Here is a 26,669-nt window from a genome sequence, read left to right on the forward strand (position 1 = left end):
TGATGTTCTTAAAAATCTCAACTTGACCAAATGTGAAACAATTTAAAAACCTTAAAAAAATTTTTCTTTTTACACTTATTTATTTTTGAGACACAGAGAGAGACAGAGCACAAGTGGGGGAGGGGCAGAGAGAGAAGGAGACACAGAAACAGAAGCAGGTTCCAGTCTCTGAGCTGACAGCACAGAGCCCGACACGGGGCTCGAACTCACAAGCCATGAGATCATGACCTGAGCCGAAGTCAGACACTTAACCGACTGAGCCACCCAGGTGCCCCTAAAAACCTTGAAAAGGCCTATTAAGAAAAACCAGGCTTAAAGAAGCAAAACAAGACAAAAACAAACAAACATGTTTGTTATTACCAAAAAGGGGCGTCTTTAGGTAAAAATTATAAAAGCCCCTTGCTACATAGATAATGCAGATAATCCTGTTTATCTGGTCCATGAGCAAAAGGCAAGCACTTAAGATCATCTGCTCCAATCTCTTGTTCATTTCTTCTTGCTGGAATTTCATATTAATTTCTTCATGTTGGGTGACTAAATCAGACGATGGTAGAGTTGGTAAGCTGGCATTTACTCAGCCCCACCCTGCTCAGCCTGGGAGCTGACTGATGAATTCTCAGCTGGTCTCTTCCTCAGCTTGTGCCTTAGGGTTTTCCCGGCATCTGTGTTGGGGATTGAAGTAGCCACAGTACCCATGTTGAGGTGGCTGCTTGACATTGGGTCTCATCTCCTTGATTTTCCATATCTTCTGCATTGATTCTCCCTAGCCTGTGGTTGGCTCCGAGAATCCCTCTGGAACTGTGCTCTGTACCCCCAATATACTGTCTCACTGGCCTACCTTGTTCTTCTGCACTCTGGTTATCCACTCCCTCCATTACCTCTCCCTGTGCTGGAGGGTCAGAAGGCTGTGGCTGACTCCCAGTGGGCCTCTGCAAGCGGGTAGGTGGGAACGGTGGCCTGCCGGAGGGCGGCGCTGTGGGGCCTGGCCTTCTGGAACATGCTCTGATCCCTCCTTTGCCCAACTCTCGCTATTTGGGTAATTTTGCTGGGAATTGCATGGAGGACCCCTGTCACGTCCAGGGCATCTCTCAAGGTCACGGTCAGCTGCATATTTACTGCTTTGCCCTGGAGCTCCGCCAGGGCCTGCCACATTTGCTGCCTCCACACCCTTTTCTCCTTCAACATCAAACTCCACCATCCCTGGTCACCTACCCTGCCACGATCCTTCCGGGGTTGTAATGTACAATTACATCTTCCTTGGTGTCATTCCTGTTGATGAAACCATATCTGTTTCGTACACTGAACCACTTTTGTGTTCTTAAAACCTTCCTTGTGTTGACCTCTTTGTTCCCTGGGGACAAGCACTACCGATATGAGGCCACCGGGCTGCAGCTCCCTGCACTCCTGCCTGTCGAGGTGCCGCCCTTGATGTCGCAACGCTGAGGGTGCGGGCGGTGGGCAGCTGCTGGTCTTGGCCTTGCCGCTCTCCTGGCGGGGCGGGGACAGAGGCAGGCTGCTGGTTGCGGCACCTCCTGCGTGGGTGTGACGGTGGGGCCCGAAATCCGCTACCGGTTGAACTCCTTATTGTTCCTTTTTCACAACTTCAGAAACACATGTCTCTAGGTCATCTGCCAGTGAACCACTCGCCAAACGTAGAGATTCTCAAGCTCTACTGTTATTAGACCTACAGCAAAGGGTTAAACGGGTCCAACTTCGGCTCAGGTCATGACCTCCAGGTTTGTGAGTTCAGCCCACATCAGGCTCTGCGCTGACAGCTCAGAGCCTCGTGTTACAGCAAATACTCGGCTCCCTGGAAGGGACAGGCAACACGCACTCAGGCAATCCGAAAAGACTGTTTATTTCGCACTGGTGCCTGTCCAGTGGAGTCATCTCCAAAGGCTGAGCACCTAGCTTAGGTTTTACTGGCCTTTTATACATATGTGCTTCCTGCTTGGGCGGGGCTAGTACAGTCAAGCTTCTGGTTCCTGGCTGCAGGCTTATACAAGCAGCAAGCAAGACTTCAGAAGCCAAAAGCATGCAAGGGGGAGTATCCGGCCTCTGACATCAGGCTGCCCCTCTTTATCTGCTTTTTACAACCTTTCTTTCCCCTGGAACCTGCTTCAGATTCTGTGTCTCCTTCTCACTGTCCCTCCCCCGCTCACACTTTGTCTCTCCCCAAAATAAACAAACATTTAAAGAAATTTTTAGTGGCGCCTGGGTGGCTCAGTCGGTTGGGTGCCTGACTTCAGCTCAGGTCATGATCTCACGGGTTTGTGGGTTTGAGCCCTGTGTAGGGCTCTGTGCTGACAGCTCGGAGCCTGGAGCCTGCTTCAGATTCTGTGTCTCCCTCTCTGTCTACCTTTTCCCCACTCATACTCTATCTCTCTCTCTCAAAAATAAACATTAAGTAAACAATAATTTTAAAATGTTTAAGGATATACAGCAGAGATAAAATCACAGAGATTCAAACTCTACAGCAAAGAGAAAGGAACGAACCGATAATGCCCACAAGATAGATGAAACTCAAAGTCATTATTCTTAGTGAAGGAAATCAGACACAAAATAGTACATATCCAATAAAAACTCTGAAATGCAAACCGATGCGTAGTGATAGAATATCACAGTAGCTAGCCAGCACACGGACTGCAGAGGGACAGAAGCACGCTTCTATAGCTGATAGAAACAGCATTTGTATCTTGTGGTGGTGGGTTCTCAGCATATACATCTCTCAAAACTGATGGACGTGTGCTCCTCGAATGGAGGAGTCGTATATACATTTTGTCACACTAAAGTTATTTAAAAATCATAGACATTCAAGATTCCAGCAAGGTTAGGCTAGAGTGTGGTAAACCCAAGAGGCACCAAAATGTATTCTTTCTACAATAGAAATCTTCCACAAAGATTTCTACAATAATTTTTTAATTCTGTGTTCTCCATCACAAAACTTAAAAAGACAAACGTCACAGGTGACAGCTTCTTTACTCTGAACTGATAGGTGTTATTCAAGTAGGTGTTCATTTGTGTGTATACTGGCATACCTCATTTTATTGTTCTTTGCTTCATTGCACTTCCCAGATCCTGCATTTTTTACAAATTGAAAGTTTGTGGCAACCCTGCCTAGAGCAAGTCTGTTGGTGCCATTTTTTCCAACAGCATTTGCTTACTTCCTGTCTCCGTGTTTGGTAATTCTCATAGTATTTCGAACTTTTTAAGTATTATTATATTGGTTATGGTGATCTGTGATCAGTGACTACGACTCACTGAAAGCTCAGATGATGGTTATTAGCATTTTATAGCAATAAAGTATTTTTAATTAAGATATGTACAATGGTTTTTTTGACATAATGCTGTTGCACACTTAATAGACTATAGTGTAGTGTGCATATAACTTCTGTATGCCCTCGAAAACCAAAAATCCCTTTGACTTGCTTTATTTCAACATTTGCTTTATTGCAGTGGTCTGGAACTAAATCCACAATATCTCTGAGGTATGCCAATGATTCTTTGGTGCTACATAGCGGTGCCATGGTATTCTAATCATTATTGCTATGATCAGAAAAGAAGTGGTATAGATTTTCTATATGAATTATTCCTTCCCATTAAGTGAATATTAATTTGTGCTGATCAAGTAAAGATTTGCAGAGCTCAGAAAAGGGAAACATGTATCATTAAATCTCTGCAAAGTGGGTATGTTGTTAGCATCTCAACTCAAAAGTGCTTGCCATGTTTAAATAGTGAGAGGAAAAAAATCCCTTCTAATGCTTTAATTTTACTTGTATTATAGTTTTTTTTTTTTATTATTTTTTTTTTAATTTTTTTTTTCAACGTTTATTTATTTTTGGGACAGAGAGAGACAGAGCATGAACGGGGGAGGGGCAGAGAGAGAGGGAGACACAGAATCTGAAACAGGCTCCAGGCTCTGAGCCATCAGCCCAGAGCCCGATGCGGGGCTCGAACTCACGGACCGCGAGATCGTGACCTGGCTGAAGTCAGACGCTTAACCGACTGCGCCACCCAGGCGCCCCTATTATAGTTTTTTTAAATAGATGTATAAGATGTATAAGAACCTTGTCGTGTATACGTTATTTATACCCATACAGGTTAAATGTTATTATAAGAATAGCTCAAAGTCATTTTTCTTTAAAAGGAATTTTAAAATTATTCAAATTTGAGAAATGGCTAACAAGATCACTTTGAAAATGTTGCTAATTTTGTTGTAACTTCATATCTGGTAATCTATGTCTATCAAAAGTAGTATGTCATTAAAATTCAATATGGAAGCATTATTTGTTTGAAGTCATAATATTTGCTCTGGTTGTTCATTGTATATATACAATATTTTAGTGATATTATCATTTAAACAAGGGTTATTAGCTCGCCTTGATATGTGACTATGATTTTATTCAGGCACTATGAAAACTCATTTCTGTTTATAAATTGCAATTATCAAATGTGTTAGAACATAAGCAGTTCACACTTGGGATCACTGGTATGTATGGCATGATTTTTAATGAACTGGCTGCATCAAAAGACATTTTTTGAAAGCTGCATTTTTAAAAGATATTTCTGATAATTTCTCTGTTGGATATGTTAAAAACAAACATGTTTTCCTTAGCAACCAGGATACGTAATGAGAAAACTGGAGACAGAAAATTCTGTGAGTCCATTTGTTCCAGCTAATGCTAAACCAGTATAAAGGCATTTCCTGATGATTTTTTTTTCATGTTCTCCATTTCAATAAACCTGAAAATCATAGCTCAAGCCTCCAGTGGAAGCAAGGAAGCCAGCTGGAATTTGCTCAACCTTGAGAAGCAGGAAAAACAACAACAAAACAAGAATACCAATTAGAGAAAGCCAAAAATTGTAATGGAAAAAAAAATTCATAACAATTAGAATCTCTCCTTGCCCTCGCTTCCCTTTTGTTCCTATCCAGCAACCGACTGGACAGTGGGCCTTGGACATTGGAATAGCTCTGTTTCATAGTCAACACAAAGATAGCATTCCTTTGTTTTTAAAAGAGAAGGTTTTCCAAAATGAATCCATACAATGATGGGTTTAGGGAAGAGTAGATTATTTTTATGAGGAAGCTAATCAAAGCTATGAGGACTTAAACTGGAAATATTCAATGATACCTTTAGTCTGGCCAGTTATTTTTACACATTGAAATCCACCTAATTTTTACCAATTTTGCAGAAAGAGGACAGGGACAAAGGGCTCACGTGTCACATATCACTTGAGCTTCATTCTGTGACTTAACTGCTTTAATAGTGTGCAAGACAACACTATTCAAGATAAGGCAGCTAAATGATTCAGTAGATCAGACTCACATCTTATATCCACTGGCCCGTGTGTTGACTTCTGCAAGTTACTTCCCCTTTACAAATCCATTTTATGGCTTTAAATGAAGTGAATAGACTAGCTCTGACATTTTCAATCAAAGCTTCCATGAGTGTATACCTTCCGTGAGTATACCTCAGAGGCACCTAGGGATCAGAATAGAGAGTGACCGAGCAAATGTCCGTCCACCTGTCCCTCACCCCCATCCTTACCCCCATTCAACAGAAAACACCACTATTATGTATTTATAGAATGCACTTGGGTGGACTTTTTTTTTTTTTTTTTTTTTTTTTTTTAGAGAAAAGGGACCTACAATAGTGCTTATAACTATTAAAATAAATTATCTCTATGGTGCTTTCTAAGATCTGGAATTAAACCTAGCAATGGAAAGTGACATTTAGAACTTGTTAATGCTGTAAATGATGACACCAGCATGTCACTAAAAGATAGGCATGTTTAATATAATAAGTTCCCCCACTTAAAACCAGGTTGTGAGGCATATATTTGTTCATAAGTTGGCTGTTTGGGAGATGGAAAGCCTTTTTTCATTGAAACAGTTTTTAAGGTGAAGTGGGGAAAAAAAGAAAAAAAACCACTAATTTAACTGCCAAAGTAAAAATGGTCCATTTTCAATAAAGAAGAGTGGGAGCTATGCTCACACAAAAGCAGCAATTAAAATTCAGGTAGGAAAACAGTAGCATAGATGGACTTTTAAACCTCTTTGTTTGTAATATTTGAAGACAAATGACTTTAGAGTTATTTAATCTATTTCACTATGTTCTTTGATTTTGAAAGTTACCCAGAGACATGAGTTGAGAGATAGCTCTTTTCTGGTGTTGGCATGGTGACTGGGAAATAAAACAATTAAAAAATTTAAAAAACCAATGGTCATTGAACTTTATTCAGAATGAGAGATATGTTCAACTCCATACCCCTCAAACATTAAAAATGTGTGTTAAAAGTGGGGGCGGGGGGCGGGAAGTAGCAACAATAGCTTTTACTGTGTAAGTATCCCTACCTTAGTTCAAATATATTGATTTCTAATCAGAAGAATTCAGGTTCTTCTGAGTTCTGCCAATAACTCAGGTAGTGGCTCTATTAAGACTGCTACAATGCTCATATGCTTTGAAAATCTTCCCTGAGGCAAGAAAGTTTGTTTAAAAGATTAATAACTGAAGGGGCGCCGGCCCTCAGTCGGTTGGGCAGCCGGCTCTTGATTTCAGCTCAGGTCGTGATCTCATGGTTTGTGGGCTCAAGCCCCACATTGGGCTCTGGACTAATGGTGCTGAGCCTACTTGGGACTCTCTCTCTCTTCTGTCTCTGTGCCCACTCTCTCTCTCTCTCAAAATAAATAAATAAAATAAAATAAATTTTAAAAAAAGATTAATAAGTGAAGATCTATGAAAAGCAAACATAAGCAAATCTGTCTATGCAATTTAGTCAATAGAAATACCAATAATCTACTTTTTTTACATACTGTTAATTCCACTTAATTAAAAATATCATATTTGGAAATGTTTCCAATAACTTATAGGAAAGTCTGTTTCATTTATGCTGGAATATTTTCAGGCTACGTAGTGTAACGGGAGAAGATGATTTAGAATCCATAGCTTATGAATACATTGCTCAACATTCTGAATAAATGGGACAAACTTCAAAAGGTATTATAATAACTTCTATAAAATTCTACACTGGTGAACATAGAATTTTATAATTCTTGGTTGTTTATATATTTTGGAAGCATCAGTGCCCTCTTGACCTTCCAGCAGTGGAATAATTGGGCATCCCACAAAAATTCTAGTTTCCATGAGCCTGATTGTGGAAAATAGAAATCCCATATTATTATATCCCACGATTATACTTATCATTGAAGAGAATTCAATGGTCATTCATTCTAAAAGCTAATACACCTTAGGCACTTTGCATATATTCTGACACCCTGCAATAATGAAGGAAAATTGCTAATAATTCACCTATAACTACTGTACTGAGGTTCGTCTTTATTGTTTCATCATTAAAATAAGAATTCTTCCATATTTTTATTTTTTAAGCACCATGACAGGACCTCTTTCTTTGCCCAGTCACAAGTACACAAAATTCCTCTCCTGACTTTGATGATAGGCATGCATTAGTGCATTCTCTCACACAACACACACACACACACACACACACACACAATTATCTTTCCAATTCCCCACTTCCCTTATTATAGCACAAATCTCCCTGCGCAAGAAATTTGAAGGTTGAGTATATTCCTACAAGGTTTTAAACATTAGAAGCAATGTGCTTCTTAGGTAATTATTTTTAGGAAGATAGTATGTACTTTTCCAGGCAGAGGTTTCATTTAAATATGAGCATGAGTGATACATCACACATAGTAGTTCTGTGTCATTTGGGGGAGAAAGGTATCACTGAAAACACACACATGCATCATGTGGTATTAGGAAAATTACGGCTTCATTAGATTTCTGTTTAATTCCAGGAATCACTATTGTTTCTTGGAAACATACATTTCAGAAAGAAAAAAATGTATTTCCCTTTTCTGAGAAAGCAAAACCCAGGGGCCAAGTATGACTTTTCTTTATGAAATATTTGCATGGTCTTCCAACAACGTCAACATATTGGTGGATGTTGTTTTTCTTCTATATTTTCTTTCTCCTACTATGGGAGATAAAAATGACTGGATGGGAGAGAAAGATGTTCTCTAGATTATAGAGTTCTTTGGCAACATTTTGAATTTCTTTGCTATCCTGACTCATTAATCTGCATCCCACACGATTGAAGAATTACATATGCCTAACCAAAAATTTTGTTTACTATAAAATAAACATTTAAATACAATATTCTACAAATTTTACTTCTGTAACAAAAATGTTTCTATTAATTTCTTGCCAAATGTTATTACGTAAGATATACTATGTAGTGTTTCTTAATTTGAAATCAGGATTTTTTCCCAATCATGAAAAAAGACAGTGGTTTTTAGAAACTCAAAGGTAACAGTTTTTGTATCCTATCATAATTAATCTTGTGTGTAAATAAAGGGCTTTATAAGATTCTGCTTCTAAACCCTGTTTCTGAAGTCTTAACCCAGAATCTTCATAAAATTTATTACAAGTACACTAATTTAGAATTCTAGTTAAATGCAAATTAATATATACCTCTTTAAGAAAAGTTATTTAAATTGAGTTAAAAAATAGTTAAAGGTGGCTTAAATTACAAGTGGAATAAAAATTAGATACAATAGTTGGGATATAAGAGAGGCACCATAAATAAATAAGATTTAAAATGTTTTAGGTGGGGGCACCTGAGTGGCTCAGTCGGTTAAGCGTCTGACCCTTGATCTCACCTGGGATGGAACCTTGTATCAGCAGGGAGCCCACTTGGGATTCTTTTTCTGCCCTCCCCCTCCTCATATTCTCTCTCTCTCTCTCTCTCTCTGTCTCTCTGTCTCTCTCAAATAAATAAATAAATAAATAAATAAATAAATAAATAAATATTTTAAAAAAATGTCTTAGGTGGTAGGTTAGCTGAGTTGTTAGAATAGTTTAAAAACAAAAGAAAAACATGCAATTAATGCAGATTTATATTTAATTGCCTGTGTTAATAATGTTGCCTTTTAAATGGTTTAAGTATAATGTGGTAAACTGCAGTTCTAGGAGCTTCTACGTGTATATATGCACTCAGGTAACCAGCGGCCAGATTAAGATACATGATGTTTCAGAAGTGCTCATCATGCCCCTTTTCAGTGAATACCCTGCACACTCAGGGTAACCAGCATTCTCTGTAACCTATCACAATAGGTTAATTTTGCCACTTCGTGGAATTCATATAGAAAAAAAATCATACACTGTGTATTCTGTGTGACCATCTCCTTTTTCTCATCTTTACATCTGTGATATTTATCTATACCGTTGAGTGTAACAGTAGTTCATCTCTTATTTCTAAGTAGTGTGCCACAGAATTTACACCACAGATTATTTGTACGCACATGCTACTAGTAAGGAGCAGGCCACGCCTCTGTGCTCAGTACACAGTTTATTCAAACATGCCCATCATAGTCTCTTTTGCCACCTCTCATCTCCAAAGGGGAAGGACCGGCAATGGAACCCAAAGCGGGAAGATCCCCATCTTTGATGCAGTAGGATGATATGTTATTTATTTTTGTTGCTGTTCTCTGCATTTCCATTATCATGGAGAAATAAACCTCTAAACTCAGAATTCAAAACCCAAAGAGAGCCACTCCCTTCCATTCTTAAGAGAATGGCAGGACTCAATGACTGATAATTTTATGAATCTTCCCTGAAGGCTGTAGGCAGAGTGTAGGAAGAGGACAGGGATTTGATGTTAACAGAAATAGTCATTCTTCTGGTGGACAGGACACACGTGCTTGAAAGCAGGCAGGCGGTAACGTATTGATGGATGTGATGTGAGAAGGATGTTAGTATCATTTGAGCGGATGCATGCAAGAACTCAACAATTTCAGGTTCGAAAGTTCCTTTGGCTCAATAGATCTTTACATATCATTTGATCTAAAAACATGCCCTCAGCTTTCTCAAACTTTCAAATCATTTTTCCAGTTTTTCAGATAACTTCCCCAGCTATAAATACGTGAGGTAAATTGCATATAATTAAATTATCATGATTTAGGGGCGCCTGGTGGCTCAGTTGCTTAAGTGTCACTTTGGCTCAGGTCATGATCTCGCGGTTCATGAGTTCGAGCCCCATGTGGGGCTCTGTGCTGACAGGTCAGAGCCTGGAGCCTGCTTCGGAATCTGTGTCTCCCTTTCTCTCTGCCCCTCCCCCACTCATGCTCTCTCTCCGTCTCTCAAAAAATAAATGTTAAAAACGAAAATTAAAAAAAATTATCATGATTTATTTCCTGTTACCTTAGCACTTCTAGCCCTCACCTTTTTTGGGAACCTGGATGACAGCCCTTTTATTCTGAAGTATGGTTTGTATCTCAACAAATAAAATTAGATATTATATAGGACCAAGGTTATTCTTGAAGTAGTTCCTGTTTTTTTTCTGCAACAATTAAATGTGTTTTAATTAAACATGTTTTATAAAGTTTACAAACTGATAGAAAACATATTAAAATTTATTTTATTTTATTCTTAAAATTTTTGTGTGTGTGCGTTTCTATTTCTAAAATGTGGAAAAAAAAATTTCGGTGCAACATATTGATTTTTAAGTAAACAACAGGCATTTGCAATTATATGTTTCATGCTTCATATTTTTTCTTATTAATTAAATTATTTATTTACTCTTATTTCACTTGCACCACAGCCCAACATTCAAACTGTACTCTTAACTTATTTTTAGTTCTAGAGAATTATTGACATTTGTAGATAAATCCATTGTTCACAGAATAAATCAATGTCACATTTTATGTACTATTAAAATTAATAAGGCATCTAATTTATATATAATTCTTGAAGTTTTAGAAATATTATTTTTCACCACCTGTGATGTAAAATACATTAAAATATTTGATATGGTCAGCAATTCATAAGTATTTATTTTTTCTACATCATTATTTCTTCCAGTCATGCACCATTCAATAAAGGAAAAAATGTTCATTTTTAAGAAAATCTCACAAAACCCATGGTGTTCAGTTTTGCATAAATAATTCAACATCATGTGTTGGAGTATTTTTGTCTTATTTTGCTTTGTTTTATTGAAATATAGCTGACATACAATGTTATATTCGTTTCAGGTGCACACCATAGTATTTTGACAATTCCATATATTATGCTGTAGTCACCATGATATGTGTTGCAGTGTTTATTATAAAGAATCATCACTTTGCCATTGGAAGAATGACAGTAAGCTCATTATACCAAGGTGGGTCAGTTTTATGATTGTTCTTAAAATGCTTGTTTCTATATCATAGAGAAAATTGGTTGCTTTAAAAACCAATTTCTGAAGGTAATCCATTTTAAAAGGTAAAAGTCAACCTTAGACTACTCTAAAATGCTCACTTTTATGCAAACAGTTATTATGGATTAATGTATTGTTAGACATGATGATCTTTCAGTGATTATTTCAAATTGATGATGTTCTGGAATTACCAACTAAAAATTTGAAAAGGAAAAGTCAGTAACTGGATGTCAACTGATGATACCACGTTCAGTAAGGTTTTGTCCGAACTAACCTGATTTTCTGTGGTGACAGGATTAGCAAATTGCATGTTGTGGATAGAATAAGCCCTTAATTTTATTTAGACATTATTAAAATCTTTCATAGTGTATTTTCTAAAACACTGGGAAAATATTTATTGAAAGCAATATACTCCATTGATAAACTCCCAAAGAGTGTGGCTCTTAATGGATTCATAGCAGTGTCTTTTATGGACTGATACAGAGCTGTCAACAGTTTTATCAACAACTTGGAAGATGAGCGAGAAGACATGGTTATCAAATTTATAAATGACTAGAAACCAGAAAGGTTAATTAACGTAAGAAATACGATGCAAGAAAGTGTCTATGACTATGAACAGCCAAGTCAACATGATGAATTTTAAATGTAGAATATGCATTTCACATTAAAAGATATATTAAAATAGCAGGGGAAATCAACTTGAAAATGATTATATATAGTTTTGGGTGTGCAAGTGTGTGTGTGTGTGTGTGTGTGTGTGTGTGTGTGTGTCCATGTGTATGCTGGTAAGAGAGTTAGTAGTTTTATTTACAAATAAAACTAATGTTAACTAAGAATATCAAATGGCACTTAGAGGTGACTGGAAGCTTGAGTTACATTAATAGAAAAATAGCAATTTGACAAGAGAAATACCAACTCTTCTGTGCTCTCTCTGGTTGTACTGTAGCATTATGCACAAGTTTGGGAACCACATTTTAAGGTCAACAATGACAAACTGAATAACTTGTCCATAAGTGATTCCTTATCTTTAGGAGATCACAGATAATATTTCATTAGGAATCTAAAAGAAGTTATAGATATCTCCCCAGAAAAAAATATGCATACACAGAATTTTATATATAATTTCGGAAGATTTACAGTATTCCTTGAAACCCATTTATGAATTTCCTAGGTGTTCATGGACTTTAAGAATCTCTGATTTAAGACCAAGTGGTGAGGCAGTAAGGATTGCGAATTCCCTAAAATATGAAAACACTGAAAGGAATTGAAGGTGTTTTGTTTGGTCTAAAGAACACAAAAGGGTAGGAACAAATTAGCTGCCATCAAACATTTTAAGAATTTTCATGTTCAAGAGTTATTATATTTATTTTATGTATCTCCAATGAGAAGGATGGAAACACCAGAGAGACATATTTTGTGTAAGTAGAAATAGAATGAATGGGAGGCATTTAATTCAATTTAACATTCAATCAGTGCTTTCCACATGGTATGCTAGACTAGGAGGGCGAATGTAAATATCAAATGAATAAAACATAGTCTTTCCTTGGGATGTTTGGAGAAAAAAGTTCTAACTCAAAAAACAAAGTCCCTTTAAAGAGGAATTTAAAAAATATGCCAGCCCTTCTATGACTATATAGTATAGATTTATCAACCTGGAGTAGATTTTTATTGCTAGGAAAATAACGAGTTGAATGGTTACACTTAGTAATGCAAATGGATAGTATTTTAATAGGGCTCATTGCCCTGTGAAAAAGAACAGGACTTTTGAGGCTACCCACAGCTCTTATTCTGAAATTTCCCTGGTATACAGAGGTGATAGCTGGATCGTAGGTAAAAATATATGCGGGGCCAAGGAGAGTCTTGAGAAAAAGGAATACAGATTTCTTCCTCTTTTAGGATCCACCTTATTAGAGCTTCTGTCATAGATTGAGATGTTCCAGATGGATATTTCCTTGCAGGAAAAGAACTTCAAACTAAAATTTATCCTGAAAGGCAACCGCAGGCCCTATAAGTTCTTGAATGAGAGCTCATTCTAGCAGAGTATGCTCTCTGGGCTTGGAAGCCCTACCTGACCCAACCACATGGACAGAGAAGTTCCATTTTAAGTGAAATGTTTGATCATGTCAATGTAATCCAGAAGAATTGCAATCTTCAGAGTACAGAGTACTGTGCCATTCTTCTGTCCTCTTTACTAGTACCTGGGCTAGCAAAGTCATCTGTGAGGCACAAGCATACAAATGCGTTGGACAGGGTTGCTTCAGTTTTCAACAGTGACAATTTTTGTGTTGCAGCAAAAAACAAACAAACAAACAAACAAACAAACAAACATGGCATCCGGAAAGTGGTCACAGTAGCTCTCCAACCCTTGTCCTTCCTGGTGAATGGATAAAATACTACTCATTTAATGTGAATAAATTCAGGGTATCTGGGTGGCTCAGTTGGTTAAGTGTCCGACTTCAGCTCAGGTCACGATCTCACAGTTCGTGAGTTCAAGCCATGCATACAGCTTGGAGCCTGGAGCCTGCTTCACATTCAGTGTTTCCCTCTCTCTCTGCCCCTCCCCCACTCACACTCTATCTTTTGAAAATAAATAAGCATTAAAAAAATTTAAGTGAATAAATTCTGAGGAACGTTAAAAACTGTGGGCTATGGGTATAGAAAATCAGGAGGGAGATGCTGGTCTTCCAGGAATTATGAATTGCATTTATTAATAAAATGGAAAGAAAAGAACATTTGCTCAATAGGTCATTGAATCTTGAAGGGAATACACCTGGATTTGTAGGTTTGAATTTTCCTTTCCAGTCTTGTCTATTATAAGTTAGAGTAGTGATGGGAACTGAAAAGAAGAAGATAATGCCCTAGTTTATTTCCTCAAATTAAAGTTCAAAAATTATGGTAGAAGGAATATCTCCTCCTCAAAGTCTAAAAATTGTGCTAGAAGGAAACAAGATCAATTGACCAGTGTAATGTACTGTTCACTGCAAAGGGTCTATTCATCTTGAATAGTATTTCTGTGATCAACACATTGAATATGAAAACTCTAACTCTGGATAGTACTAGAATAGTGATGCTTCAGTGGATGGACTTATTATCAAATTGACTATACTTTACCCTATGCTAATTAAATATAAATCTGTAGGTTTAGTGCCTAGTCATCAATACATATATTTTTAATTAATAGAAATTTAGATGACTTTAATGTGCAGCCAGGATTGAGAACCCTTAGCATGGAGAAGTGGTTCTCAGAGCGAGGTATAGCAGCATTTGTATCACCTGGGAACGTGTTGGAAATGCAGATTCTCTGGTCCCATTTTGACCCACTAAATCGGAGACTGACAGATGGAGCCCAGTATTCCCTGTTTTAATGTGCCCTACAGATGATTCTAATACACACTCAAATTTGTGAATAATGTCATAAAGCCTTATGAAAAGTCGCAATTTTTCTAATTAAATAATACAAAATGAATTTGTTCATTAACCAGTTACAACCAAGATGTTATGTTGGAGGTAAGAATAGTATCTGTTTCTTTTGTATACACCCACCATCGAGATAAATGTAAAGCATGCACTGAGTTCTCAATAGTATGTGCTGATTAACTTGCCCTTGTGTATTTAAAGGTGATTTGTATGCCTAAAATGATAGAATACCAGTCATGTTCATCCATACAAAGTCCCTTGCCACTTAATGTGTTTTGTTTTCTTCTGTAGTAGAGGTGAATAGGGATAGATAAATCCCTCGCCATTGACTTCCTCAGCAAATATCCATTGAGTGTGTATTAGGGGCCGAGTATTATTCTAGATTGTGAGAATACCCAGTGAGCAAAATAGACAAAGCTCTTTGCCCTGGAAAAGATAACCTTCTGATGGAGGAATCAGAAAATAAGCAAAAAACATTAAAGTATAAGTTTTATGTTATATTTGAGAGTTATAAGTTATATAGAAATTAAAGAGCAGGTAGGGTAAAGAGATTCAGAATTGTGCAGGATGATGGGGTAAGGGAGGCCATTTTGCAAAGCCGAATAGAGTAGATAGTAAAACCCCCAGAGAGAAAATGAGATTTGAGCAGTGATTAGTGCTGGAAGAGTAAGCCAAGCAGGTTTCTGTGTGAAGGGCTGTCTATGGAGAGGGAACATAGAGAACAAAGCTGGTAAAGTAGGAGCCCGCCTGGGGTTTTTGAAGACCGTAATGATAGGCCAGCACTGCTGGATCGGTGTGCACAAGGCTGGCAGTGTGAGCAGAGAGGAGGTAAGGGAGATCGCGGAGGAGGATCTTGCAGGCCGTGTAGAAGGGTATGGGCTTTTATTCTGAGTCTAATAGGAAGACATTGGTGTGACATGATCTGGCTTACCTTTTTAATGGATCACTGGTCGCCGAGTGAGAACAGACTGGTGTGCAGCAAGGGTAATAGCAGTGGGATAAATCAGAAGCCTCTTGGAATAGTCTAGGAAAGAAAATGATTACTCAGATTAGGGGGACAGCAGAATATCTGGTGTTCTGGTTCCAGGTATGTTTTGAAATTGGATCCCATAGATTTTATAAATTTACGAATCAGGTGTAGGTAGGGAAAAAAGAGGAATCACAGATTATTCTAAGGTTTTTGGTCTCAGGCAACTGGAAGAAGGACTATACACACTATTATCTCCCCCCTTAAGCCTTAAAGTATTCATTTTTGATGCCGGAAGAAAGAACACTGGCACTTTACCCACCCTGTGCTCTATGCCAATTGATGGCTGAGTTTAAGAATCATGGTATTTGTGTCCTTTGAACTGCTCACAGTACTTTCTCTGAAGGACACATACCTAATAGATTTGTATTCGTTTATTTATATATTTAGCCAGCACTGATCCAGTGCTAGGAGTTGGGGAGGCACTGGTGATGAATTACTAACGAGACAGACAGGGTACTGCTAATGTGGAGCTCATAGCAAATGAAATAACCTGATCATGCAGGACCCTGCGCTTCAGTTTGACAACTCATTGTATTCTTCTGCCTTTCCTGTACTCCCTGACTGACACCTTAAAAAAAGTCAACTTCCCTAATTTGGTACCAGACCATGACTGATTTTGGGAAAAAAAAAATACCTGTAGAATTAATATACGTGTAGGCAATGTTGTATTTCATATTATAAGACAGGTAGAGAAAGGTAACCAACATTCTGTGAAGCCATCAAGGAGAATGAATAGCACGAACCCGTCTGAAATGACTCAGGCAAATTGCTTTATTCTTTCTGGACAAGTTCTGTGCATATGAGAAACATAAATATGTCTTACATGGCTATAGTAGTGTAGAAAGTTAATGACGAGACTGGATCTCCAAAATCTTAAAAAACAAAAACTAATTTCTTAGCCCCCAAAAGGAACACCTTAAGTTACATGTAGGAAAATATTAATACTCCCTAGACGCTTTGTGCTAGGACTATTTGTGCTTACAAATCAGCTTTCGGTAGGTACAGATATTAGCAAAATGATTTTCATGAAAAGAAAAAAAGCTTTTATTGAAATATTTAAGTTTCCTAGATGATTGAGAATGTTGTATGTTTTAAAAGACCAATACCCAAAACAGGTATCATTAAAAACGGTTATTTTCTGCAGCTACAGATCCATTTTTTTCCAGTATTTAAGACTTTCATTGTGATTTCCCTACCCCAAAGTGGGTTATAGAAATAATTTGATGAATTAGATGCAATTTGTGCATCATTTGACAAGATTTTTCTCTTTGTTAGCTCAGAGGACCTTTTTGATACAGAAAGATAAAATAAAAATATTACATTTTGAACTATCCTTTGGGGAAAAATTATGTGCCCAAGGGCTGTACCCATAGAGAAATAATGGGTTCCCAGAATATTGTCACAAGACATATTCTTCCATCTTCTTCCCTCTCCACCCCCAGCAATAACACAAAGAAAAAAATAAATATTGCAGAAAAAACACTTTCGAAGGCACGGTTTAGCCAATTCAAGTGCAATGTGTATCATCCTACAGTACTACAGGCATCCTTAGAAAAATGATTTTATAGTTTCAGACTCCTAGCAATGCTTCCCTTCTGTGCAACACTGCCTGGGAAGAGCTAGCTTGGAGTGCCAGCCTGTCAGTCAAAACCCCGATGATGTGCCAAACCCTTGCAGGCCACCATGCTTTTCACTATGGGACCTCAAGGGAAATGTGTGTTTTTGTATGAATGTGTTTCCAGAGAATACAGAAAATCCAGGTATTTCCTAATGGAGAGGAGAGAAACTATGTGGAAGAAGAGACACATTTTCTAGGAGAGATTATTATATGAAGGCTAACCTAGGTTAATCTTTGGAATGGAAGAATACAAAACTGAGTCTAACTATCTTAGGAGATATCTATGTGTTCTATAACAGTAACTACAATAACGTGTGCATTATCAGCAATGCATATAGGTTTCAATTGGTTTTTTGAAAAGATCCAAGCCATTGTTTTAGAGCATGATGCGTTTATGTATGTTCGTATGTACCTATGCACGTAGTCCATACAAACCAGTACAGACCTGCAGGGGTCAACTGATATGAGCATCCGGAAACTTCTCAGTTGGACAGATAAAATTGGGTCTATTCTGAAAAGGAAAACGCAGGCTATTTTTCATGGTTTCCATCCTTGTGAGGCTGAAAATCTTCTCTGGATGCCTAAACTCAGTTTCCAAGGACAATCTCTGCTTTGCTCTGGCACATTATGCTTATCACAGAATTATGTTTTCTTCAAAGTTATTACTTGAGAGAAGAACAGATGCCAAATATATATAAAAAAATAACTTCCGAATATCTAATTTTTCTTCACATATCAAGTAAATTAAAAAAAAATTTTTTTGAATTGATATTTTGGATGGCATTCAATGTTCTTCTCTTTAAATTTTAAGAGTCCTGAGTATCTTGCCAAGCATATAAACCAAATTGTATTGGAACTGCAAGGCTTTAATAAGCAGTCTCAGATATTGCCTCCCCACCCCCACATGGCAGGTCTCTCTTTTATTGGAGCCATCTTTTACCAAGCTGCCAACTTCCCCTTTTGCTAAATGCTCATAAACCTCCATCTTCTCATTGACTCTCTTCTTGAGTTCACGTTTTGTTCCTCAAGATTCCAGTCTTTGAATTTGATCATCTTTTTTTCTTTTTGCAACTCACACATCCCACACCCTCTACCTAATGTCACTCAAGAATCGTCTTTACCTTTTGGAGACATTGCCATTTACATTACTAGGACCAGGGCTCTCGATGTAAAGGCTCTTTCCTTAATTCAAATAGCAAATGCAGTCTTATTAAATTGGAGTTACAGCCAGCCACAGTGAACTTCTCTTCAGACCAAACACCTCTTTTATCCTGTCTGCTCTTTCTCTCTGAAAAGAATGTTAGCATCTGTAAGTAGTGGTGACAGGTCCAAAGAAGATGAATTTCATAATATTGTGGAAAAGAACAATAATAAAAGAAACATTTCACTCCACTTTTACTGACTCTCCAGAGAATACATGAAATTAAATGAGTTATTTAAATAAAGCACACTAGGTCAATGGTTCCAGCTCAAAAAAAAATTTCCAGTTAAAAAAAAAATAAAAAACAGCTAACGTGGTAAAGCAGAAAAAGTTTTGTTTTTTTTTTTTTTCCAAGGCAGAAGTTCTGTTTCTTCAAAAGAAATCTTAAGTAGAGGAGGACTAATGTAAAGTATGTCAGCTTTTCTAGTCAAAAAATACACAGGTGATGTGGCACTTGGATGGCCCAGTTGGTTGAGCATCTGACTCTTGATTTTGGATCAGGTCATGATCTCAGGGTTTGTAAGTTCGAGCCTGGCATTGGGTTCTGCAATGATTCTCTCTTTTTCTCTGCCCCTTTCTCTCTCTCTTTCTCAAAAATATAAATAAAACATTTAAAAATATACACAGGTGATATTTGGAGGCTTCCCTTCCCACTCACCAGTCCTCAGTCTCCCTCAAAATCAGCAGTGAAGAATCTCAGAGCATATTTTGAAAACAACAATACTAAGAGATACCAAGCTCTGAAGGGCAATGTTTATGATCTGGAAAAATCTCCTAATGATGTATCTTATCTGGTAATCGCTTAGAATTATTACCAGAATATCTACGCTTCAAAAGAAGAAATATTTAGGGGGGAAATGGCATTATAAACAAGTTTGCCTATCAGATTGTATGTTAATATTTCCAAGAATGGGTTCAAAACTGATGAAGGTAACTATATCTCATTGCCACCTTGAACTATATTCTGTTTAAATAGCATGGTAGAATATAGTCAGATTCCAAAAGTATCATTTCAGCTGTGGTTCTCAAAGGACAAATGTATAAGGAGACCTAATACCAATCAACAGACCCTCCTGTGAAGAGAAGTTGTGCAACTAGTTTTATTATGGCACGAATGGCAATTATAGTACTTTTCATCACTCTTACTAACGTCATTTTCCTGGAGATCCCTGGGGGGCTATGAAAGATGGTAATACCTCTATGCTTCAAATAGCATTATTAAGGGTTTTTCCCCTTTCCCTTAGACAAGAGTTGATTTGAAGTAAAAATTTCATACATTTAAGGTAGCCTCTTTTTCTCTTATAGGAAAATGTGGTTTTCTTGTTAGGGTTTAAAAAAAAACTAACAAATGTATATATTTCCCACCATTTGCTTTTGTTTGTTCTTCCCTAAGACCTATTCTTCTACATGACAGGTTCAGTGGTTCAGTGCTGATTTCAGGATAAAATCAAGGATCATCAACTTATTTCATAAAGCTTTTGAACAAAAAAATCTGTATTATACTCAGATTCTATCATTTTTGTAGTACTGGATACTTTTGGTGATACAGTTTTGATGGTATACACGTGAGCCCATTATAACAGAGTTACATTTGCCGCTCCTTATGAAGGTACTAAATCAAATGCCCGCCCATATTTTAGCCATTTCAAAATCATGTTCTAATTAAACTTGTTCAGTCCGTGGCATTCACCATGTTTTGAAACCATATAATATTTAATCAGTAGCTCTCATACAATGCATGCCATACTAGGAAAAAGAAGCCTACCCTTGCTTAAACATGTTAAAAGATATTGATTAAGAGGACTTAATGAAACAACTTTTCCATTTGAAGAACCAATTCAATGTCTAGGTAGAAAATTCTGAGAATGTCAGAGAAAATGATAAATAATTTTTTTTGAGCAAGAGACAGAGAGCGTGCATGAGTGGGTGAGAGAGGCAGAGGGTGAGAGAGAGATTCCCAAGCATGCACCACACTTAGCGTGGAGCTGGACATGGGGTTGAATCCAGACCCTGGGATGATCACCGGAGCCAAAATCAAGAGTCAGTCGCTCAACCAGCTAAGCCACCCAGGCGTCCTAAGAAACAACTTTTTTATTTTACTTTTGCGTAAGAGTCAACAAATAATCAGTTTAGCAACCTTTGGACAGGGGAACATAAATTCCAAAGAATAGCATCTATCCTTTGAGATAACATTAAAATAGCTGTGTGGATGGAGTAACTTAGGCAGTGCTCATTCTCATCATTTTTTTTATGAGTTTGGTTTACTCAATGTTAATTTTCATAGTTGATAGTATGAGTGAGAAGCAAAAATCTCTTAAATGCTGGAGAGGTATTGGATTACCATCATTTGCCTTTCTTTGGTCTCCATGGGCAACAAGGAAATGAAGGTCAAATAGGGAATTTCAACATAACTTCAATCTAAGTTCAGTATTGAATTCAATGAAACAGCATTTAAAAAACTGAGACATACTGGGAGTTACCTCAGTCACCTCATTCGTATCTTTCTGTGTCTGGCTTTTTCCACTTAGCATGGTGTCCTCAAGATCCACACATGCCATCACAAATGGTAGAATTTTCCTGTTTCACCTAATTGTGACATTTTTCAGTCATTTGGTTGTTTTAATGCTTTTTCTGCTGCATTTACATCCTTCTTCAGGGCCTCCATTTACAAATATATTTAACATTTTGATATCCCACAGGTCCTTAAGTTTCTACACATTAAAAAAAAATGTTTTTCTTTAACTGTTCTTAAGATTGGAAATTTTTATTGGTCCAATTTATTGACGACCATCTTTATTTTTCTGATAAGCCCATCCAGTGAATTTTTAATTTCAGATATTGCATTTTTTAGTTCTTGATTTTGTATTTAATTTTTAAAATAGATTGTAGTTCTTTGCTGAGATTTCTTATCTTTTTATTTACTGTGAGCATATTACCCTTTATCACATTCAGAATGTTTATAATAGCTCTTTAAAGTCTAATGTCTTTTTGTGTTAATTCCAACATCTGGGTCATCTCAGAGTTGGCCTCTGGAAAGTATATTTTCTCTTGAAAATGTGTTGCCTTCTCTTTGTTTTAAGTCAAGTTTATTTTTTGTATCCTTCACTTTGTGAATGCAGTATCATGGAAACTCGGGATTCATTTCTATTATTACAGAACGCTGATATTTTTGTTTTAGTATGCAATAATTTTATTGGACTCTAATTTGCAGTCTTTGTCTTTTGGGTTGCAACTTAAATCTCATTTTCCCCCTTCAGCATGGCTGTTTGCTCCCTGCTCCACACAAGCATGGTCAGGGCTCAGTCAGATACTTAGGGCAGAATATAAACACAGAATTGAGGGCTCCCCTTGTTTATTCCATTTCAGAGATTCCCTCTTTACTCTCCAACAGCTGTGGTTACCCTTATCCTCGACTTCTGGTTCATGATGTCAGAAATATCCTGGGTACCAGTGTTTCAGATGCTGTGTGTGGCATCTTGACTGCAGCTAGACTCATATTAAAAGCTAAAAATATAGAAAACTTCACGCCTTTCTAGTCTCTTCTTTTAAATTGTGACTGTCATCCAGAATTTCTCTGCTTTTGTTTACTCTTCTGAGACTTCAGGAAGGTGTGTGTGTGTGTGTGTGTGTGTGTGTGTGTGTGCACGCGCGTGCACGTATGCATGCATATGCACGTGCATTTCCCAGAGTTTATAGATAGTTGTCTACAGGAAAGTCAATCTGTTAGTAGTTTACTGAACCACAGTGGCAAACTTGCAAAACTTCCATTACTAATATGGCAAATTTTTGTATTGGCAAAGGAAGATCAATATTTTTTATTTTTTTTTTATTTTTTTTTCAACGTTTATTTATTTTTGGGACAGAGAGAGACAGAGCATGAACGGGGGAGGGGCAGAGAGAGAGGGAGACACAGAATCGGAAACAGACTGCAGGCTCTGAGCCATCAGCCCAGAGCCTGACGTGGGGCTCGAACTCACGGACAGCGAGATCGTGACCTGGCTGAAGTCGGACGCCCAACCGACTGCGCCACCCAGGCGCCCCAGAAGATCAATATTTTGCATGTATGTGGTTGCAAAAATTCTACAGTTATGTATTTATTCTGGTAGATATTTAAATAAATTGGTATCATTTCTATGTAGAATTTTTTCAGGTATTTAAGGAAAATCTATAAGTTAGAAATGTACTAATATAATTGTTCAATTAACTTAAAAGTGAGAAAATTTAATAAATATCTGATATTTATTAAATTACATAGATATAATGTATATATGTAAATTTATATAAATTATATCTAATATAACCCCCAAATATTTAATCAAATCACAATCCCTAATGAGAGATCAGAAAAATTGCTTAATATTATTTCAGTAGTGAAACATTAGAAGTATTATTAAATTCAGGAACATAAAAATTATACACACCTTCTTACTGAACTAATTCAGTTAGAAAAGACAAACTTTATAATATCTACCTATTGAAAAAAGAGGAGGCACAACTTTCAAGTTTTGTCTGAATATTTTTAAACAACCCTCCAAATGAATTGGATAAGAAAGTATTCGGAAAAAATATAATTTGATAATTTAGCCAATTACTGAATGAATCTACAGAGTGCATGAGTTTTATTTATAATAATAATCAAGGAGAAAATCATAAAATAATCTCTCAAAATAGTAATATAAGAAATACGGTTCCTGGGTGGCTCAGTTGGTTAACATTAAGCATCTGATGCTTGATTTCAGTTCAGATCATGATCTCACAGTCTTGAGATCGAGCCCTGAGTCAGGCTCTGAGCTGAGTTTGGAGCCTGCTTAAGATTCTCTGTTTCTCTCTCTCTCTCTATCTTTCTTTCTCTCCCTCTTTATCTTTCTCTCTCTCTCTGTCCCTGTCCCCCACTCTAGCGCTCTCTCTATATAAAATAAATAAATAAAGTAAGTAATAAGGTAAAATAAGAAATAGAAATTTACATCTTCCCAAGAAATGTATAGCATTTATAAAAACTCCATAAAACTTTACCAGGAGTCATCTAAATTAATTTAAGGAAGGCAAAAATTGTAAACATATTATCCATAAAGGAATCTATAAATTTGATGATATCTCAGTTAATATTATTTCAAGGAATGTTCATTTATTTTATTAATTTGCAAAATAAAAGTTTACCTAGAAATATAAATATATTAGAAGAGCTAGGAATATTCTGGAAAGAGGATAATGAGGGAGAAACTGTCCTGTTAAATAAAATATAGTAATTAAAACTATTGAGTATTGTAGAGGGAACATACTAAATGATAACTGGAAGAAATGATCAGTTATCAAAATAGATCTAAATAGGGGCACCTGCGTGGCTCATTTGGCTAAGCATCTGCCTCTTGATTTCGGCTAAGGTCATGATCTCACAGTTAGTGAGTTCGAGCCCTATGTTGGGATCTGCGTGGACAGCCAGTGAGCCTGCTTGGGATTCTCTCTGTCCCTCTCCCATTTGTGCGCAAGCATATGCCTGTGCATTCTCTCTCTCTCTCTCACTCAAAATAAATAAATAAACATTTAAAAGAATATACCTAAATACATATGAGCATTCAATGCTTAGTAAAATTGGCTTTTTAACACATTGGGGAAATGGATTTGTTTTCTAAAAGTTAATGAAACAAATGGCTTGCTTATTTTGAGGGGGTGGAGAGGGAAACAGTAGATTTATAATTCACTAACTAATCTGAAAAACAAAATCCAGGTAGATCAGACATTTAACCATACTTGCAGTGTGTGTTCAGAGTGATTGACCTTTACCTGTGTTACGTAGATTTGTAGGAATTCTGAAAGGATATCACTGACATGAAAAGAATGAGGTATGGGGACTGGAAATGCTGCCCATCATTTATCCTGCAAATTAGGGAGCCCCATGATTATATCTCCACATTTTAAATTATATTCCAGGAGTTGGAGGATTTGTTGATCAATACTGGAGTAAGATTCTGGTCATCTATTGCTGGAAAGGTGCCAGCATGAAAAAAAAAAAAAATGTTACTAAAGACTACAGGAAGTCTGAAATACCGGGAGAAGGATTGGGAGGAAGAAGTGATAGCAGGGGCACAATGCTTAAGATTCAAACTGAAAACTCAGTTGTCAGAGGACCTCATTTACACTTTAGGACCATAGAACCTAGATTTCTTACAATTCATTGAGATTTACTAGCTCAAAATACAATTTTGTCATGGTATTTGTATATATTTGAATAAAGCAAACAATTGCATTTCCATTTTGAAAAACAAAGTCCATTCACTCTTCGTATTTCACATTCATTTTTAATTCATCTTACAACCTTAAGAGTTGAGTTGATCTCCTCCCTTTTTTATACTATTGCACATAGCACTTATATTTTCCATTGTCACTATCCCCTACCTCAACACATATTTGTCTCTGTTCTTTGCTCTTGTCCTTTTTTCTTTTAGTTTTAGAAGAGTGAGTTCACACTTAAGTGATCTCAGCCAGCTATTGCCACTTTCTTTCTACTGGCTTTGTCCTTAAGTCCCTACGATCTGACTTTCCTCCCCAGCAATTTTCTACTCAAAAGACCTAATTATTAAGGCCAAAAATATGTTGAAAAACAATGCTTCAACCCTTCTACTATGCCTTATGGTCACATTGTTCACAGCTATTTACAGTTCATGAATCATCTTATCCTTCTTACCCAACCCAACTCCCTCTACAACTCTCCCTTCAGTGATAATCGCACCCAATCAGTTAAACCTTTCTCTCAAATGCCAGTGTTCATGTCTGAAATATTCTGCCAAATTTCATATTTACAAGAGGGAAGTAAGATTTTTTAAGGAAAAGAAATGGCCAAAAAAGGACTAAGTATGAGTTAGGAAAAAAGGCAAATAAAGAAATACTTGCTAATTGAATCCTGACCTATGTCAACTTCCACTGCCTTGCATGGGCATAGGGATCTTGCCAGCGTTTTCAAGGCTATGGTCTGTAGGTCAAGATGACTTTTGTAGAGCTTTGTATTCTTGTAGGCTGTGTTAAAAAAGCTTTTTTTAATCTTTCAAAATATTAAAGTGAGTAGGAATAAATATTGACAAAAATGCCAAATTATAATGTCCAGCGTCACACACTTTGGGAGATTTTAATACTTCCTCATCCCCATGGCAAAGTGAGCATGTAAGTCCCAGAAAGTGAAAGGCCAGTTTACAAGTAACATACCAAAGCTGAAATCCACAAAATTTATAGAAATGTGGAATGGACCAAAGCCCAGTGAAGACATGAGACAGCTCAATTTCAGAATCGCTAATCAGCTCATGTTAATATATGCATAATTAGGTGAAGTTCTGAAAAACCCAATGTATATGACCAGTTTATACGTTAGATCTCATGGACTTCATTCCCAAAAAGACATCACCAACCTGCTGGACTTGAATCAATTAGAGAAATAAAGGATACACCTAGACTATGAATCTGAGCAAAGAGACAGACAAAATATAGGCCGGAACCCAGGACTATCACCATGAAGAGAGATCCAGGGTAGTAAAACCTCTTGCGTGCTATCAAGATTCCCTCTTTGATATGGAGACTTCCATTCTCCCCACCCACTAAGTTGTGACTCCTGTTGATGGCTTACTGCTGGGTTCCTCCCCAGGCATTGCCTCAGGATAAAGGGATTTGCCTTGTTAAATTTCTGCCTCTTCCCAGGTAGCCTATATCTAATGACTTTTGATGTGAGAATACAAAGACCCAGCTTCTGCCTCACATTGGAAAAACTGAAAGGCCAGGCAAGCTCCAAGAGTTCACTGTTTAAGGGCCTGAGACTTTTGCTGCTGCATCATAGTTGATGTTCTCCCTGAAACGAATCCTTGCTTTCTTCACTTCCTTGTTATCATGAAGTACACTGTTATGGACTGAATGTTTGTGTCTCACCAAAATTCCTGTGTTGAAATCCTAACTCCCAATGTGATGATAATAGAGGTGGGGACTTTGGGAGGGTGAGATTTGGTCATGAGGGTAGAGCCTTCAAGAATGGGATTAGTGCCCCCATAAATGAGACTCCAGAGAACAATCTGGCCCTTCCCCCATGTGAGAATACAAGTGGGAAAGGATGACTACCTATGAACCAAATCTGCTGACACTGGTGATCTTGGACTTTCTAGCCTATCTTTTGTTCGTAAGCCACCCAGTCTATGGTACCCTACTAATAA

At 37.2% G+C, this 26,669-nt stretch overlaps 1 pseudogene; it reads right to left on the bottom strand.

Annotated features, from left to right (window-relative positions):
- Nucleotides 1–616: 616 nt before the first annotated feature.
- Nucleotides 617–26,669, bottom strand: part of LOC123581422 — a 168,705-nt pseudogene continuing 142,652 nt past the window's right edge.

Source organism: Leopardus geoffroyi, chromosome A3 (assembly GCF_018350155.1).
Source record: "Leopardus geoffroyi isolate Oge1 chromosome A3, O.geoffroyi_Oge1_pat1.0, whole genome shotgun sequence".
In the NCBI taxonomy this organism is placed as follows: Eukaryota; Metazoa; Chordata; class Mammalia; order Carnivora; family Felidae; genus Leopardus; species Leopardus geoffroyi.